The following is a 21,178-nucleotide window of genomic DNA, read 5'->3' on the forward strand; positions in this document are numbered from 1 at the left end:
GTGTGTGTGTGAATTATTATGTCAGTGTATTAAATAATATCTTATAAACAGCATGATTAAAACTGACTATTTCTAGGTCAAAAACTAACAGAGAAATTGTCACAAGTTGTTAAACTGAGAAAAAATTATGGTGAATTAGGGCTCACTTGATTCTAGTGGCGTAGCCCTAGACCTTCTTGTTTCATCTTAAATTTTAATGAATGAATAATTCTTCCAATTACTTCTGTATAAAAATAATTTTTCCGTCAATTTTAGAAATCTAAAATATTGTATTGATCAGAAAGAATGTTAAAATGGCAGAAAAGAAATGAATATGAACCAATTAATAACTGGTCCACTGATACAGAGAAAAGCAAGTCAAATAATTGGTTCAAACTGGTGAGTTCTTCTAATATTCAGTAACAAGATAATTTAAGGGATCTTAAGGGACACACAAGATAAATTGATAAACAAATCAAATTATTAAATACAAAATCAAAACAAAAAAATATTGGTGAAAAATTTGAAAATTGTTATTTTGTACAACCCAATCAAGATGTAAGAGTCCCCCAAAGTTTTGAATCCAACGAAAGAGAGAGAATGGTTTTATAGCATGGCATCTAATCCGGCTAATTTCCGCTGGATTAGAACCAGTTTTATCCTGTAAAATTTATGTATAGTATTATATTAAAGAGAATTTTAATAAATGCTTTATCAACGATTAAAGCTATCAATTATGGACGGACGGAAAACATAAATTAGAAAAGCTTAGCTTTTTAGAAAATGATTAACAAAAAAATTCGTTTTCTACATTTACTGAATATGAAAAAATGAGCATATAATTTTTCTGTACATGATCACAGCTTAGAAAAGAGGAGGAATCAACATTTGTTTTCAATTATCTTCACTTGGGTATACCATACACGATATAGGTACCTTAGGATTGGTTTATTTTCGAGTTTAGAAACCTGAACGTTAAATAAAAGAAGTCTCAAACAAGTTAGGTTTTATGCCTTAGGGGATAAGACATTGGATATGGGATTGAAATACATTTCCAATAATGAAAAAAAATTATATCTTCTGTATATTAAAATTATTTGTTGAAAAGCTTACCTAGACACTTCTAGATCCAATAAAAACACATAGTTTTTGAAACAGCAAACGAGTTATAAAACTTTTGGTGACAGTGTAATTTACAGTCCAATGTTTCCTTGCTCCCAGACTTTTACTACAAAATCGGCCAATAAATAAGCAACACCAAGGGCTTTTCGAGTGACATAATACATTTTTTATGACCTTAAGTTTGAAGTATTAAAATTAGGCATTGTACCTTAAATTTTGAATTAGTAAGATTATTTTATACGAGGTTTAGTGCTTGATTTGGGTAGGGTAATTATTTTAGGATCAGGATCCTTAATAGTCTTACATGAACCAATTCTGAGGCCCAATAACGTGTATACTGTATTCCTAAATGATTCCACCTCATAACAATAGGGTTTTTTTTTAAGGGTACAATATCAAAACATTTTATTAAATATTTACAATTTGGGTGCTTTCACTATATACTATTTTTGAACCACAGACCGCCATATATTTTTAACTATTGAAGAAAAAAAAATCATTTTTAGCATAACCATGTTGGCATGTAGGGCCCAATCCATTTGTGGTACTTCTAATCTTACCTAACCTAAAATAAGCACTAAAATACATTTCTATCAAAATTTTTTTTTATATCCGCAACTTTAGGGGGGGGGGGGTCCAAATTACTAAAATCTCGTTCATTATAATTTTTTTCTTGTATTTTAATTATGAAATTTTTAAAAAGGTATTACAATTTAGGTCTAACTCTTGGTTTACATACTATATTATAAACAATTATTTGTTAAAATCTAAATTCAAAATAAGGTAAATAATTTTGTAAATGTTTATTTTGATTATTCGCTGCCCTTCTCTGCTTCTTCGGGGTTAAACACTCTGAAACAATAACAAATTAGTTTTCAAATTTAATAATTATCACGCAACCTTTATATTTTATATAATTTATTATAGAACTGATGGCTACGCCCCTAGTTTCTATGGGCTCTGTATAAAGGGAGAGTTAGAAAAATAGCCCAAGATCTCCAAACCCCAGACTATCCTAAAAACAACCTGGGACTTATGTGAAACTATCCCATATGTTTGAAATCTACAAAAACACTTAATACTTCAAGAATTACCAAATTTTAAAATATTTTTAGTAACTGACCGTTTAGCGAATACCATAAGAAGATAGATAGATCCCATGCTGAAGACTCCGCCCCAAAATCCGGCTACTCCGCCCATTACAGCCTAGATAAATATGTGAATAAGAATACAATAGATAGATCCCATGCTGAAAACTCCGCCCTAAAATTCGGCTACTCCGCCCATTACAGCCTAGATAGATAGATATGTGAATAAGAATACAATAGATTGATACATCTCATGCTGCAGACTACGCCCTAAAATTTTGCTACTCCACCCTTTACCAGTAGGTATATTCCCTGAAGAGTTTAGCGGTTTCCGAGATCTTAAGCTTCAGAGAGACAGACGGGCAGACAGACAGCGTTCTACTTTGTATTATAGATATTGTTTCAATATGGATACTTTATTTAGTTTTTAATTCAATGGATAGATAAATAAATAGCGAGTTAAGTAATATTCTAATTAAAGCTGCAATTTACATGCATGGGTAGGGTAGTTCGTTAGAGAGTGATTGGACGGATAGATGGAAGGATGAATGGATGGACGGATTTTTGATTGATTAAAAGTATAGATTGATAAATGGGTATATAATTGTATTCGATTGATGGATGATAAATTAAATACGCAATGTACGAATATATTTATTAAACGGGTGAATTGAATGTTTGGTTAAATATGCTGGATGAAAAGATGAATAGGTGGATGAATAAATATGTAAATAAATAGAAAAGTCAATGCCTAAATGAATAGATTAATAGATTGATAAAAAGATAGATAGATATATTTGTAATTGTCTAATTAAAGGTGCAGTTGACATGCATCAATAAAAAAGAAAACTACGCAAGTATTTTTAAAAGCGACACTTTTCTATAATTAGGGTCGGTCCGTCCGTCCGTCACAAACGGATAGCTTTTTTCGTTAATTCAGGCATGTTAGAATTGTCTTATCGATTTCAAACTTTGCATGGTGATTACTTTAGTAGTTAGGTACGATTTAGAGAGCGTAGCAACTCTATAATCCTTACAAGAAAGTCTGTACGTCCATTTTAAATATGTTGATTTTTTTTTTACTTTTTAACAACAAATTTTTATGTGATCTAATCATCCGATTGATCTGATTTTTGGTGTGTTGATTCCTAGGACATAAAAGTATAATGCTATAAGCAAAGCAACTTTATAATCAAGTCCTAAAAATGTAAGTATGTCCATAAACATTATTCTGTATCAAGCAGTTTTTCAACAAATTTACTTACAATTTTGCTTCGACTCTTATACATTTACATTCTGAATATTCATTTCTGACACTATATAAGTGTTAATGTCCCTTTGTTCTACCGTTTCATTGCTTCGCTTTTATGGATGTTGTCATCCTTGTTTTTTTTATAAAAAGGCTTCTCTAAAATATTTCGACAGTCGATATGTGTTTTTTTTTTGTAGGCAAGTGGAAAGATATAAAACTTAAATTGAATAAGCATTAAAAAAATTGCTTTATTGCATCTTTACTTTTGTAAATTTATCCTTCCAAACATGTGAAAAAGACCAGAGTGAGAGAGGCCTATGGGCTGTTTATTACACTAGTCCCCAAAGTTTTATAATAACGTTTTATTATTAGTTGTCAAAAAATCTTTGGAGACTTTAGTGAATTTTGATTGGTTGATTAATTAAGTTGAGTGTTCAAACGGTTCAAGGGCGTCCAAGGGGGGGGGGAGAAAAGTGGTGATTACCCCCCCCCCCAAAAAAAAAAAAAAATATTTTTTAATTTACCCCCCCCCCCTCTTTAAAATTTACTCCTACCTTGGGGGTGCCGTAGCACCCCCAACCATTTAGGAGGGGGTATTTACCCCTCCAAAATAAAAAGCTTGGACGCCCCTGGGTTCAACCACTAATTTTAATCTACAGAAGGGTTAATTTTTGTATCATCACTAGAGATGTACATCAATATATCGGCAACTGCCTTATCCCGTTTGTCCCTAAAAAAGTAAAGTCTAATTGTTCATTGACACCGTAAACTTCGTGTGTTGGGTTGCGTAATTACATTACAGTCAGGGATCCAAAGGGATAAGACAATGGCCGATAAATAAATATACATCCCCAATTATGATACACAGAATTGCTTATTCGATAGATTACAATTAGTGGCTGATGAAACGTTTGGAAACTCGACTTACTGAACCAACCAATAAAAATAAAAAAAAGTCCACAAACTTGTTAAGCCAACGAATATTATAATACTTTGGGGATTAGTGAATTAAGCAGCCCAATCGCTCTCCCTTCCTACCTGAATTATAGTACAGCTTTCAGTAGCGAAGCTACTCTGTAACTTGAACAACAGTCAAGACATTTATTGTGTAAATTGGAATATTATTAATATGACAACATCAAGAAGCGAAGCATAAGACAAATGAACGGACAAACTGATTTAAAGAGCAGATATGCAATTATTAATTCAAAAATTCATTTGTTTGAAAAATAACGAAAGTCTAATTTATAATCTAATATTAACATTTCTGTAGAATGACTGATAGACGCACCAATGGACCAAGTAAGTTAGGAAATGGATGATCATGTATAGGGTTTCTTCAAACTATGATATAGAGTAGCTACGTATTTTTACTTACCCTAAATTCTTTTGTGTTTGTAAAACTGATTTCTTCCTTAACTTCTTCCTCTAAAATTAAATAAAAAATTTAATTCAATCTTTAATTTGGTATCAAAGTTTAGGGTTAATTCCATAATCCACAGGCATAATACTTGTAAAAAAAGTAACAAGGTGTCTGTGTTTCTGTAACGAATTATCTGGATAATCGATAAACTGTTGTGATATGTTTCTCATTTACCTTGAACCTTCTTATAGGTGAAGAAAAATGTAGGTATAACCTTTTACCCAAGATAAATAACCTCCCCTTAAGTTTTTACATTTCTGCTTAAAACTAAAATTCAAAGTAAATGGTGAACTATCCCCGCATTCCCTTAAGTGCCTCTCAATGCCTATGATTAATACTGAAACGCTGTTCCATTAAAAAATGTCTAAAATGATATACCTTCATCTTTTAAATCTTCTATTGTTTCTTGTCCATAAACAGATATCAAACTAAAATAAAATCTATAAGAAAAATTTCAAATAAAAACCTCCAAAACACCAATTGGCCAAAAGTGTGCAAAAAATTGGTAGGGCCTGCATTTCCCTTTTCATCCCCTCAAGGCATTAGTTCCTCAGGCAAAAACCTGTGAACGCCACAAAACTTACTCTAATAAAACAACTTTGATTTATGAATTTGCCGCTAAACTAAACCAAATACGAGTTTCTATATAAAAATATTAGCCTATCATTGGTTAAACTTTTACAAAGAAGACACATGATTGGTCAATTTTATCGGCAAATTTGAAAAGAAAGTAGACGGACGCAATAAAAATTTACCAAATTATTTTGAAGTTGCATTTGATTATTATCATTAAATTAAATAGACTTAAAAATAACACTTACTAATGATTTTAATTTAAATTTTCCATAACTTTACCCTGAATAATTCCAACTGCATATCTTTAATTATAAGTTTCTAATTTATCTGAGTGGTAAATTGACTTATTTCATGTCTTCAAATTAGTACACTGTTAAAAATGTGAAAATTGTGTTTTTCTCCAGCCAGGAGTTTTTTTTTGTCATTTATACAACTGAAAAACATCCATATTTTGACATTTAACATTGCATGTGGTCCAGATGTAATTCGAGGTAAACTACCAAATCTTTTAATGGAAGATTCACAAATATGAATATCTTTTTGCAGTGTGGATAAAAGTGAAGTGTAATAATAGTCATACAATATATTCATCAGTAAAATATGTGCAGCCAAAACTGCAAATGGTTCTGATAAAGAGTTTAAATAATTAAGATTTGTAAAGAATTATGATTATATTTTGCCATATAGGTATTTTTTTACACGAAAAACAAAAGGCTATTTTTAAATGAATATTTTATAATGTTTTAGCTACTTTTTTATGAGGCTTTTTAGTCTAGAATAAATTTGTTGTTTTTATTGAGTTTCTTTTAAAGTGCAACTTGCATAGTAATCTTAAAGGACATAGCCTTTATTCATATAGAGTTAAAAGATTATTTGCGTCTACTGATATCGTTAGCCAGTAATAATTAAAAGTGGCTTAGTTCATATCATTTTTTTTAAAACACAATCAAATAGGTTCAGTGGTTAATAGGATCTTAGGGGACGGCAGGGAGGATAGAAAGAAAAATTTCTTCTTTGTACTACAGATAAATTGAGAATATGTTAAGTTTGGTCTAAATGAAAATGAAATAGAAAAAAAAGGCCGGTAACAAACCATCATATTCAATATATTTTATAAAAAGATAAAAAAAATACTACTGCTCCTTTAAAAACACCTGCGGCTAGTGAGATCTTAAAGGATTGATATCGTTCTACTTTGTACCATAAAAGGTCTTTTTTACGTTAAAAAACAAAAATTACAATTACAACATAATTAAATGACTTTTTGTAATTAAGTAATTGTGCTTTCTTTTAGTTTCAAGCTCTACCTCTATAGCATGACTTTGTAGAACAACAAAGTTTGTCTACATTTAGGTTTATCCGTCCTTTCAACGTGTAACTCTGATGATTAAATCAGGCTCGTTAGAATCGTTGCATCGATTTCAGACTTTCAATAAGAAATTATTACAACAATAATTTATTTCAACTATTTGTTCAATAATTTGATTCTATATTGTAATGATGATTCTTCAGGCAATTAGGCACAATATTATAAGCTAAGCACTGACTTTAGTACCTCTATATCGTACACCCTAGTTAAGCAATGTTTAATGGTTATTACAATTAATCTTCACTTTCTTGATATCTTTATCCTTGTTAACTTCTAAAGAAGGGAAAATGTTAAAATAAAAGAAATGTTAAAAACCACAAAATTCTCCTCCTGGGAAAATTAAAATAATTTCCCAATAAAGACTCATACGATGTCATAATTGAAAACTTACAATTACAATGGTTTATATCGACACTTCTGCATTAAGTACAAAAAGTGGTTGAAATTTACCTACATAATATTTATCCCTTTTTATCCTCACTAGTGGCTATGTCCACCCCCATCCCTAGAGGCCTCTAGGGTCATTTGAGGTAAAGGGTGGGTCAACCAATTTTAATTTCCGTTTTAAAAGTTACATTTTTTTTTGAGGTGGGTTCAAACCAAATTAAACGGGATATTTTGATTTCTTTATTTGTTATTAATCTAAACATGAAATTTTACTCTCTGTTGTTTTTCATTAGAAAGCAGATGGCTAGAAAAAATATAAACAAGGATGAAAACATCCATAAACACGAAGACGCTTGGAAAAAACACTTGTATATTATGTATCAGAACTTTTAGAGAAGAATATTAGTTTTGAAGTCTAAACAAAATTGTATATGAATTTGTTAAATACAGGATACTGTTTAAGAACATACTTACATATTTACGATTATGGAGATAGCTTGATTGTAATATTGTTGTCATAGGAATCATTATTCCAAATTTGAAGGTGACTTTGGTAATTATGAAATATAAAAAATTTGTTCTCATAGAAGTTAAAATATCAGCACGTTCTAAATGGACAGGCGAACTTTTGTGGTAACAAATATAGAGTTGCTACGCTTTTTAAATCGTACTTAACTGTTAGAGGAATTATCATGCAAAGTTTGAAATCGATAGAACAATTCTAACATACCTAAATTAACGATAAGAGTTACCCGTTTCGTATAGACGAACCAACCTTAATTATAGAAAAGTTTAGATCTTGAAAAATATCACAGAAAAAACAATTTGTAATTGTTATGTAAAATATTACTCTTGGCAAGCTTTTTAAATTGTTAATGTTTGCTAAAAAGTTACTATTTCCTGTTTTTTTTAAAGATTTTAATTATTGATTTTTCATGTGGTAATCCTTATACTAAAGTAACAGGATGTTTGTCTGTCTGTGTGTCTGTCTGTGTGTCTGTCTGTGTGTCTGTGTGTACCGAAGGATCTCGCTAACCGCTGAACCGATTGGGTTCTCCTTAACAGGGTAGATTCTCATATGTCCCGGGAAGGTTTATAACTATTTTGGGGGAGGGTACCACCACCCTCCCCAGAGAAATTAAATTTTTTAAAAATTACCAATTTTAGAAAGAGAGTTCAACGAAAAATAAGCATCAAACGTAATTTTTTTAAAACTTTTTCTTTTAAAATCTAAAATAAGAAATTGAATTATCAAATTCGACTCTCTCCTCCTCAAGTGCCCCTAGAGGCCTCTAGGGGCGTAGCCGCTAGTTGTTTTCATAAATTGCTGAAGTATTCTATATCTTAAAGTAATAAGATGTTATTGGTTTGAAGCTGGAAATCTCGAAAATTTGATCCAACTGATTTTTCTTTTCAGGGAAGCTTTCTATTTTTTTTATACCATGATAGCCCTTTGATGTGCTTAATTCCCTTGAGAGATGGAGGTTAGGGAATTAAGACAAGAAAATAGCCCAAAACCTGTTTAGCTCCATTGCAAAGCTTCTTTGTAAATCTTAGACCGATTGTCTAGTCTTTCTATCTACAGAAATCTGTCATTCTCAAAACTACAAAAGTAACGTAATTTCTTCTTAACAGTAAAGATTCTTTATTAGCTTTACTTATTTTCTATGTTTATCTCCATGCTACATTTTAAATTAGAGAACAAAGAATTATTAATATTGCAGGCATTTTACCTCAAAGTACCTTGTTGAGCACAGAAACAGTTGAGCATCCCCTTTTTCATATATATATTGAAAATAAGGGGAAAGGAGAGATATTTTTGCTCCCTTAAGGTAAGGGCACTAAAGGTAAGGGGTATGCCGGGTTAAGGCCACCAGCAAGGCAAAGAAAAAAAACTCAACTCCCTTCACCCCTTTTTTTCAATTTATTTCAAAAGTAAGTGATGGGTGGGGTTGGGGATTCAGTGCTTGACGTGCACTTTGAAGGAAAGCCCCATATTGCATATTGCCAATATGAGAAAGATAAACACATTTTAAAACAAGAATGTCAATTTTTAAAAGCATATAATTTCTAATAGAATTTAATGACGTAATATAAAAGTAACAGGTTATGTGTGTGTCTGTGTATGTTTGTTACAAGTGAAATCATCCTTGGAAAAAATACCCCCTCATCCTTTTTTTTAAAGTAGAGTTCCGACTCTCTTTCCCTCAATCGCCCCTAATGGTCTTTAGGGGTATAGCCGCTGGTATATTATATAGAAGCTGCACTACTTCTATGGGTAACAAATCAGTTACTGATGCCAATTTCATGGTTTTAAAAAAAATCTGAGTCCCACTTTATACATCTTTCGCCCACTCATTCTTTGCTATAGTTCTGGGGATTTTGTAGCAAAATATAAAAAAGCAAAAAGAAATTTGATTAGGTATGTCTTTTTTTGCATTTTTATTTGCTACTCTTAAGTCTCTTTATTTATCTTATAGAGTTACGTAAAAAAAAACATTCTCGCAGATGCTATAAAAGATAGAGATATATATTGTATAATCTTAAAACTATAAATAAATCTGTAAAAAAAAGTAGATTATTATTTTTGGTGTAATTACCCCAAACTATCTTATTGCATTTACCAATTATGGACTATATAAATGCAGAGAGAGGAGGGAGATGAATTTTCTGAAAACTAGTTGTTTTGTAAAGAGACAGGGAGGGAGGGCAAATTGAACTGTAAATTATACTGGTACACTAAGTTTTATATATCAACACAGTAAATCATTGGTTGGCTCAAAAGCTTTGGTTATTATATTGATTCTTTATTGGTTGGTTAAAAACTTGCAAACAATTTTCTTTGTCATTGTCTTATCGATTAAGATCCACGGGGTATTTTTTCGAGTGTTTGTATTTTACTTAAGGTTGGCTTATGTCAATTCATATTCGATACAATCCTAAAGGAGAGGGGCTGGTAAGTCCTGTGCCCTCTAACCATTTAGAGGGAAATTACCATTTCTGCCATTAATTCTCTGAATACATGTCTAATTTCTTTTTTTAAGCATTAAATCATTGCATAATAGATCACAGAAAAAATACATAAAATTATAATTCTTTTCATAATACTTAAAACACCAATTTTCCTATAAATTACTGAAATTATGTAAAACAAAAGTTATCCAATTTTGGAGTTTTAAATTATTTTTTTTTGTTTAATGTATAAAATTATAGAAAATTACAAAAATAAAATTAAATTCTTTAAAGAGAGCATATAGGGTTAGTGTACAAAAGGATATAGGCCCTGCAGGGTTAGGTCTTCCGCAGGGGTTAGGAATAGGAAAAAAAGTCTACCCCCCCCCCCTTCCTTTTTAATCTATTTTGTAAATAAGGGTGGAGGGATTATCAGTGCTCAACAGGTACATTGTGGGAAGCACCAATTTATATAAATTTTAAATAACTAAACAAACGGACTGACGGACCATTAATATATTATAGCTGCGCTTCTAATAAGCAGAAGATTTAAAATTAACACATAAGTTGAAACCATAGTTTTGTAATATATAATTAAGTGGTTTGGAAGAGGATTAGTTATTTAAGTTAAGGAGAAATATTAGCTTTTACATTTATGATTTTCATTAGAGCTATGTACTGGTCTAGGAGGTTTTAGCCATTATATGTTTGGCCCTGTTTACCTATCCTCTAGTAACAAAGTTAATTGTGTCTGTATATAATACAAAGTAACACAATGTGTGTACGTCAGTTCTTCTGTCTGTCTGTTGTTCTACTCTATCTATCCGCCTGTCTGTCTATCTGACCGTCTTTCTGTCCGTCTGAGGCCCAGGATTTCGCTAACCGCTGAACAAATTAGGTTGTTCTTCTCAAGGAATAAACCTACTGGTCCTGTAGCAATTATTTCGGTTGGGGAGAAGGGTATCTAGCCTGCTTTACATTGGCAGAAGTAAGATCAACCCTCTATGAAAAGAAAGGGTGCTTTCTGAACACACTAAAATTCTCATTTGTCTAATGTAAACAAATAAAGTATAGGTTTATAAAGAAAATTGTTGTGTGAACATTAGTGTATACATCAAGGAGGGAAGGGACATTACAATGTAAATAACACTGGTGATCAAAGTTTATAACCATGTATTATTTTATTTTTGACTTAAAAACTTTGGGTACTTTTTAAAAAAAATTTTGATTGATTGGTTCCTAACAACTAGTGTTTACTCTACATCAAGGGGGTAATTTAGCTTATCGTCAATTGTCTTATCCTTTAAGATCCCTGGTATACTTACAAGTTTAAATCGGAAAGAGAGACCTTGATTAGTGTAAAATTATGACCCTTCAATTTCACAGGAATAAAGTGGATATTTTAGTAATGGCATTTGAAATTGTTTACATGATTCGACCATGAAAGTTGCAGGAAAGTAATTAGATACAAATGAGGAACCTTAATTTAATTATTTTATTTACGATTTTAAAGCGAAAGGTAGCAGGGAGTAAGGGAGGGGACAATGGATCGAATATTCAATTTTTAGGAGTCTCAGACTTTGGGGACTGGCTTAAAGGGAACATTCAAGAATTTAGCAGTTTCTAACCAATCTTGGGGACCAATTATGAATGACGTCACGCAAAATCATGCATAATCTCGCGGCAAACTAGCGCGTCAACAAAAAGATAAACAATAACAAGCAGACAGAATATTTTGATTTTGAAAATTATTTTGTAAATTGAATCATTACAATTTTTATATATAATTCTTGTTTAATGTTAATTCATTCCGATTAGTGCGTTGTAGAAAGAAATTATATTAAGATTATTAGTTATTATGAGCAAAGCCTTCCTATAATTAGGTCCCGCACATTTGTACGTCCGTAACGGTTAGCTCTTTTTGTTACTTTAGACATGTTAGATGTTTCTTATTGATTTAATGTAAAGGCAAAAGTTTTTTGTCTTTAGCTTAATATTTCTGTAATTAATGATCCGATTAATTTCAAAATTTTAGGGAAAATTCACGAAGTCCTGAGTTGTTCAAGGTTTGTTTATCATTAAAATCTCAAGATGGTGTTATTTTATTTTTCTGTCCTGGATGCTAGGAGCGCAGCTACCAGTTATCCTAAGATATGTTACTTATACCTTAAGATCTTTAAAATTAAGATTTACTTATGTTCTCAACTATTTTATTTATGTAGTATGAAATTTTGACGCAAGGTATCTCATTTTTATTTCGTTAAATGAAATAACTTGAGTTAAAAGTTCTGTAGGAAGGTAATTGTTTTAGTAAGTTTTGTAATATAATTATTTAAAGGCTTTTTCATGTCTAAGCTTTTTCATAAATACAATAAAAAAATTTGGGTAGAAGATGTTGTAAAAGTAAAATGGTATGTTTCCTTAATTGTCCGAAGTTTAAATAATAACAATTATGGAAACGAATTGTAAACAAGGGTTTTGATCTCTAGAATCAAAGGCTTGTAGTAAAGCATCAGTTTAAGGATAGTGCATTTCGAATTAAAAACAATTCAAAAAGTCAAAAATTTCCACTAAAGGTTGCTATATTGCAAATACTTGTTTTATCTGGAAATATCTGGGTTTACAACCTTAAAGGGTCACAACTATAAAATTGAATTAACTGCCCATTGTCCCCTCCCTTACTCCCTGGAAAGGTAGTATGTGATAAATCAGTATTCAAACTATGTATATTTTTAAAAGTTATTGCCAATAAATCACAGAATATGACATTTTCTTTAACATATACATATGTAATAATATCACCTTTGTACATACGTCAATATATATATAAAGAAGAATTATTTGCTATTATATCACAAAGCCGAACCATTAATATTGAATATTTATCTATCCCTTGGTCCATGACTGCTTGCCAAAGGCTTGGGAAAACATTGAAATCTACAATTCTATCAATGAATATTTTTACTATATAAAAAATTTCAAAACAAGAATGAAAACATCTATAAAAGCAAAGCTTAGTATTTAAATAGACGGACGAACAAACAATAATTGAGCTAAATTATCACAAAGAACAGCCACTTAAGAATTAAAAGTCTTAAGTTATAATTATTTAGTAGAGAAAGTGCTTGCTCTTCTAATAATAATTTAAGATCCTATGATAAACAAGGAAATTCAAATTTGTTCAATAATTTATTCAAAAGAAAGTTAACTAAATAAACATTGAATAAGTTTATAGAAGCGAATCTATTCTATAACTTTAATATTGCTCAAAAACTTTGTATAAAATTTTGTCGTTGCCTTAAGAGATGAGACAAATGACAATAGTTTGATCATTTGTGGAAAATTTTAAACATAGCTAATTTGTACGACCAAATCAAGATTTGATAAAAGTCTTCTATTTTTTTTAGCTTTATAGGAATTGTATTTATAGGTTTTCATTGCAAATATGAGAATTATTTCTAAGATAATAAAATTCTAGGAAGATATTTGTTCTAGTTTCATCATGAATAATCAAATATGATTATCCTTATATTAAAGTAACAAGATGTGTGTCTATCTTTTTGTGTGCTGTGCACTGATGGATCGCGTTAACTGCTGAACCGATAAAGTTCTCTTTTACAGTACATATAGCTTAGTTGGGGAGGGTACCACCATCCTCCCAAGATAAATCGCTCCTGGAAAAAATACCTGAATATCTTTACACTTTTCTTCGAATCCCCCTCCCCCCTTTGTTGCCCCTAGAGGCCTCTCCGGGGGTGGGGGGGGGGGGGCGTAGCCACTAGTAATTCCAAAAGGAAAATTGAATAGAAAATTGAAACGGAAGGATGAAGTAAAATTATGAAATTCTAGAATAATTTTAATAATCATAATGACCTTATGTAGATGTAACTATGTGAAAATCAGGAGTTTTCAAGATATTACAAAAATATTTGTTTAAAGTTTTTATTTGAATTATAAAGTTTAGTTTGGGATATCTTATATTATAAATAAGCAAGGTTACGATGACTACTGATTAAATTCACCAATTTGGGGATCCCAGAGTGGTATTATGCTATTTCAAAATTCAAGTATTGGGATAATTTTAGGCTATTTTTTCATTCTTCGAATACTGAGGCCCCTAATGCTAAAGGCGCAGCCACTATCTTTATTATATAATAAAATATAACCTTAATAATTCAAGCTTTTGTTTCTTTTAAAAAGGTCCTTAGCTAAAATATTATCGACCAGTCATTGCAAATATAATTTGGTTGATATTAACTTGACATTATGATCACAATTATGCATTATTCTTAAAAAATGAAGTAAATATCATAATTTACATTTTCGCAGTAATATCTAATTTTCCCTATAAAATGCGAATAGTCCATTGTCTTTCAAACGTTTTTTTGCTATTAATTGAATTAACAATTTTATCTGCACACCTGATGGTGTAGTTGTGTGAATATATTTTTGAATTAATAAGAATTCCCACAAATTAATTTTATTCCTTGACTTACTTAAATATCATTATTTATGGAGAAATTAAAGGATAACTTAAATTACTCCTGCTTTAAGTTCTCAAATATTACATATTTTAATACAGTGACAAAAATTATGTTTTACTATTCCAATAATTTCATTTTCAGTATGGCTTCGTAATTGATTAATTTCCACTTGTCTCAACCATGACACTTTGGTTGAGTATGACTTCCGAATTAGCGGGAAGTTCTCGAGATCTGTTGGCGAACATACAAACCCCCAATACCAGGAACCATCAAGTTTCAACAGCAGGTTTGAATATAGATTTATTGATGAAATTATTTCAAAGTCCTGAAATTACAAAATCAATTAGTTCATAATTCCAGTTATTTATAACCACGTAATCTTAATTGCTTTTTAAAAATCATTTTTCTCTACGATTAAGAATCTTTGGAAACTTTGGCTTTAAAGGAAAATTATTTGGTTTAATAAATCATTGTTAAATGCAAAAATAAAGGCACATAAAAATTACTAAAACATATATTAATCATAATTAAGTTTCATGCTTAGCTGGCTAAAGCCTTTTTAAAACTACATAATCGTCCTATACACCATTCTTCCTAATAAAATTAACAAATTCTACCTGAAGTTCTTATGGTTTCAAATCCCTGGTATACTAGGGTCGTTCACACACTATGAGACCAATGATAGGCCCAATTTTCTTCTCCGAAATCTTCACACACTCATATCTCATTCAAAAGTAACGAACGTGCGCATCAAAATATATAAACAATCCATGCCGCGTCACATTATGAAAGGAAAGCCAAAAAAGACGACATTTGCGCTTAGTTTTAGGATAATGATAAGGAATTAATTTCGAACTTGATAAACACAAAGCTTCCTCGAAAAGAGGTTAAGACACCACTAAATTAGAACCAGTTCATAACCATATTGAAAAAACGAGGCCAACAATTCTGGAGTTTATCTTTTGATTTTTCATTTATTATCTGCGGAAAACTTTATATAATACGATGCGATAAATATATATTATTGTAACATTCCCATTCAAATAAACTAGCGACAATTACAGACATCTCTATTTTTTTATTATGGGTTTGGGTAAAAACCTCCAAACCTCCTATATTTTTTTTTTTTTTTGGGGGGGGGAGTGTAGTGAAAATGCTCCTCTATTGAATTTTCTAAGGAAGTAGTGGTTATCCTTCACGGAACTTATTTTGTGGTAACCCTCAACTTTTTGGCGTTTGATATGTAAAAAAACACCAGAGGTGGATTCCCCACTAATCGCTTAGTTGGGCAAAATTGTTTTCGTGAAAAATCCTCCAAAATCACATAAAAAATCTACAACAATTAAATAAAATCTTATGTGATTTTGGTGGATTTATCACGAAAACAATTTTGCCCCACTAAGCGATTAGTGGGGCAAAAATTCTTTTAAGAATCCACCTCAGATTTATAAAAACTGTTAAATGTATTTCTCTGACAATTGGATGGACGTACGGACAAACAATAGGCATAGAGTAGCTACAAAAAAAAAATCTTTTTTTTTTTAAACCAGAAACATTTTTAAATTAATGATATAATTTATTTCAAAAGGAAAAATTATACGCCTTAGAATTTATTGTTTGAATGCCAAAAACATGAAAAAATCAAGAAAAAGATTTTTATTAAAAATTCTTATGCAAACAATCATTAATAAAGGAAAAGTTTTTAACAATTATGGCAGGTCTGTCCGTCCGCTAGTCTTTGTGTAAAGAATTGCTTTAATTGTCTTATCGCTCTCAAATTCTGCAAGTGATTATGTAGCTGGACAAAGTGTCTAAAAAAATCAGCCTTATGACATCATGAAAAGGAGGGATTATCCATCTTTTTTAGTTTTTTTTCCCACTTCTCCTCTCATCTCCCTCTATTTTATGACGTCACATGGCTGATTTTTGAGACACTTTGTCCAGACACGTGATTCTTTTATCAATAAGGTATAAATTAGCAAGCGTAACAACGCTATGATCATCCCAAAAAAGTCAGTATATACTTTAAGTATTTTCTTATCAACTTTTTGAATTATAGAATCATCTGATTATTTCTTTAATGATAATTCCTGGGACGAAGAGTCATTATATTCTCTCACTCCATAAATTAGTATAAACAGGTAGGGAGGGAACATCAGTCTTTTTATTACACTAGTCCCCAAAGTTTTACATAACGTTTTCTTGTTCGTTGACTAATCAATTTTAAAATTTGGTTGGTTGGTTCAAGTTGAGTGTCTAAACGTTTCAACCACTAATTGTTATCTACAGAAGAAGTAACTCTGTATATCATCATTGGGGATGTACATCAATTCATCGGCCATTTTCTTATCCCTTTAGATCTCTACTTAAAATATAAGAATCCAATGTTTATGAATGCTTGTTTGTTTGACCATCTAATTTATTAAGCTTTGCTTTTATGTTGTTGTCATCCTTGTTAATCTTAAATGTTATGCTTTAATAAACAAAACAACTTTATTATCATTATTATTTTAACAACAACGGAAAATAATAAAATTTTCACAGAAATTAATTTTGTTGTTTCTTCTCAGAGAAAATGTGTTGGCATTGTTCTTTCAAAAAGTTGCTTTACTGCAAGTCAGAATTATACATCGTGCTCTTGCATTTAAACAAAACTTAGTATTTGAAAAATCAGGGATCTCAAGGAATTAGACAAAGAGTGATAAATTGATTTTCATCCTTGAAGATGATAGACTATTGTTATACCCCTTCTGTAGGATGGAAAGTTATGGCAATGCTATTTAGAAAATGGTTCACAAAGTTTCTAATCAAATGAATGAAAGAAAGTGTATATAAAACTTTGGATACCAGTTAAATTCCAGGTATGGTATATATGGAGGGCTCTAAGAATTAATCAATCTGTACTGTATTAAATAATATTATCAAAAGCTTTCATATTTCAGCCTTTTGTAACTTACATTACAATGTCTTATTTTGTTTAACTTCTACTATTTGGGAATGTCATGTTATATGCAATGCAGTAAAACGATAGAAACAAAACCAGTTTTGTTAGCCTCCAGGGGCCGAAAGACCAAACCAACTATTATTTTAAGTGGAAAATAGTGTGTACTACGATGCTATACATGATTTTTCAGTATGGCTGGGAACTGGTCCTAATCTGCGGATATTAATCAGTTTCGAAGCCACTCTGAATTATATTTTTTGCAGCATTTTAAATCTCTGTATAAGTTTGGTCTCTGTTATAAAAATGAAATTAAAATTGACAGTGGTTAAGACAAGTTTACTGCCTTAGGAAAAAGGATAGGAAAATCGAATGAAAAATAAAAATAAATTTTAAAAAGTAAAATCAATCGATAATTTGAATAGCACATTCCAATGTGAATTTAAAGATTTAAAACAACATTAATAGATGCAAAGCTTACAAATAAGAAAGTCATTAAGAGCAACCAAGTATAAACAAAATGTTTTGTAAATATGTCGTTAAACTATATATGATTGATTATTATTAAATATCAATTAAAAATAAAGATCAGTGATAAGACAATGGCCTATAAATTGATGTACATCCCCAATGATAAACAAAAAATTACCCTTTTTGTAGATTCAAAGTAGTGGTTGAAACGTTTGAACGAACCAATCAAAACTCACTGAAGTCCCCAAATTTGTTAGGTCAATGAATAAGAAAACGTTATTATAAAACTTTAGGGACTAGTGTAATAAACAGCCCATTGTCCCTTCTCTCTCTAAATAAGAAGGCATCATTTGAATATAGATATTGTTTTTACTATTTTAAATGCACGAGAAGAAGCACACATTTACTTAATTCCTCGTAACGAAAGATAGAACGTACATACAATAATTTAAGAGTAGCTGTGCTACAATAATGTTATTTACCTGATAAATAATAAAAATAAGGTTACATTAAACCTTCGAGGAACAAAATTTAACAACATCTAATTTCATTTAATATTGTATATTCATTAGTTTAATAAATAACAAGAATAATTAGGTCCATCCATTAAAATTAATATTTTTTTGTATAATGAAGAAGGCAGGAAGCTTTGTGTTTATCAAGATCGAAATTAATTCCTTATTCATTATCCCAAATTAAGCGCAAATGTCGTCTTGTTTGACTTTCCTTTTCTAAAGAGACGCGGCATGGATTGTTTATATTTTGATGCGTCCACGTTCGTTACTTTTGAATGATATGTGAGTGTGTGAAGATTTCGGAGAACAAAGTTGGGCCTATCATTGGTCTCATAGTGCGTGAACGACCCTAGTATACCAGGGGCTTGAAACCATAAGAACTTCAGGTAGAATTTGTTAATTTTATTTAAATGGAATGGTGTATAGGACGATTATATTTAGTTTAAAAGGCTTTAGCCAGCTGAACATGAAACTTTATTATGATTAATTATTATGTTTTAGTAATTTTTTATGTGCTTTTATTTTTGCATTTAACAATGATTTATTAAACCAAATAATTTTCCTTTAAAGCCAAAGTTTCCAAAGATTCTTAACCGTAGAAAAAAAAATGATTTTAAAAAGCAATTAAGATTACGTGGTTATAAAAACTGGAATTTTGTATTAATTGATTTTGTAATTTCAGGACTTTGAAATAGTTGCCTCAATAAATCTATAATCAAACCTGCTGTTGAAACTTGATGGTTCCTGGTATTGGGGGTTTGTGTGTACGTCAACAAGATCTCTAGAACTTCCCGCTAATTCGGAAGTCACACTCAACCAAAGTGTCATGGTTGAGACACAAGGGAAGAGTAAAAGGAAATGGGTAAAGAGAGAGAACGCAAGCTTAAAAAGTTTATGTGGTTGTCAGTGACACAAGCATTCAAGTATTGTAAAAACCCCGCAAAATATATGTACGTATAGGAAAGTGGCTAAAATCAGTTCTGGAGCAGCATTGTTGCCAATGCTATTTCATGCCATAATGGTCTAAACTAGAAAAATAAGATCTTAAGGATGGACTGACCGACCATAGTTAAAGAGTAGCTTAAGCAGCACTATTTGTCCAAATAATAGGCTGATGCCAGGGTCAGGCATAAACAACAAATAAAAATAAATACATTTTTCTTGATTTCAGCTGTTTTTTTTTACTTAAATAAATGTTATTATAATAACTAATGAATAACTAATATTCCTTGTGTAATAACTGTAAATACTGAATCACTTGTTTATAACATAAAAAACAAAGTTGCCAAAGTAATGATAGAAACAAAACTACTTTTTGACCAGAATTATATTTTCCCCCTGTTTCTTTGGGTGTACACTCAAAACTACCAAAAAAAGGAATTTATTTATTTTTAATATTTTTTTGCGAAACTACTCTATATTGTAAGATCTGTACGTCCATTTGTCCGATTTTAACAATGTATGTAGATTAAAGTTATAATTTACCTTTTCTCATTTTCATCATATGCTATAGTGTTCTATATTTTGACTAATTGTTGCTTTAATTTGGTGCCTTTTAATAAACATAGTTGTTTCTTTTTAATTTTTGTTCATTAAGTTTTTAATGCTTGTAAATTGATATTAAAATGAAAAACATGTTTTAATTTTCTAAAATTGATAACAATATAGTATTTTTATAGTTTGCATCAACTTTTGCTTACAAGATATGCTCAGCTTATATTTGCTTTTTTTTATTATGTGTGAATGTATGCAGACTATTAGCTAACACCTGAGTTCTACAAGACAATAGTGATATCACAAAACAGCAAAATAATCCTAAATTCTTTTTTACTAGGGAGGGAGGGGACATTGGGCTGTTTATAACACTAGTCCCCAAAGTTATATAATAACTTTTTCTTATTTGTAGGCTTAACAACTTTGGAGACTTTAGTGAATTTCATTGGTTGATTCATTAAGTTGCGTGTTCGAACGTTTAAACCACTTGTTTTAATATGAAGAAGGAATATTTTTGTGTATCAATTTATCGACCATTGTCTTATCCCTTTAGATCCTTGTTAAATTTGTCTTGTTAATTACAAATGATATACTCTTACTACTAATTATTTAAATTTGAAACTTAATGAAACTAATGTAAGCTAAAATATCACTTTAAGCATTATGATATATTAAATGTACACCCGAGACACCATACCTCCTCCTTACCTTTCCCCTGGACCCATAATTTCCCCTTTCCATAGATATTACATTCAAAGTTTTGCTAGATTTGTTTATAAATTAAATTGCTGCATAGGAAAAGGAAAGCTCTCTCTCACTCACTAAAGCACTTTTTCAATTACTTCTTGCTTTTTTTGCAAAGACATCTTTTAAGGATAACGATTTTTTCTTAAAATTATGTGAAACTTTAGAAATTTCCCCAAAAGTGTCTTGCCGAGCACAGACCCCCCCCCCCCTAATAAGGGTTTTTTGTTTGCTTGTTTATTACTTAAGGTAAAGTTAAGTTAGATTACTTGGTAGCAGGGTTAGGCACTGCAGGTGGAGGCCCCGCAGGGGCTAAGAATATGGAAAATAACTATCAAGGGGGGGGGAGGAGTCAGTGCTCAATAAGCACATTGAAGGAAA

The 21,178-nt window shown here is 30.8% G+C and overlaps 1 long non-coding RNA gene across 1 annotated transcript; it reads right to left on the minus strand.

Moving 5' to 3' along the window:
- Nucleotides 1-778: 778 nt before the first annotated feature.
- Nucleotides 779-19,885, minus strand: LOC145327799 (uncharacterized). The gene is made up of 6 exons (XR_013882246.1): nucleotides 19,788-19,885; nucleotides 18,527-18,585; nucleotides 5,243-5,292; nucleotides 4,820-4,869; nucleotides 2,225-2,307; nucleotides 779-1,953 (listed from the first exon to the last, which is right to left on the minus strand). It is a non-coding gene; the product is annotated as an uncharacterized LOC145327799 (long non-coding RNA).
- Nucleotides 19,886-21,178: the final 1,293 nt, after the last annotated feature.

This window comes from Acartia tonsa, chromosome 9, assembly GCF_053477335.1.
Source record: "Acartia tonsa isolate MP-2025a chromosome 9, ASM5347733v1, whole genome shotgun sequence".
Taxonomy (NCBI): domain Eukaryota; kingdom Metazoa; phylum Arthropoda; class Copepoda; order Calanoida; family Acartiidae; genus Acartia; species Acartia tonsa.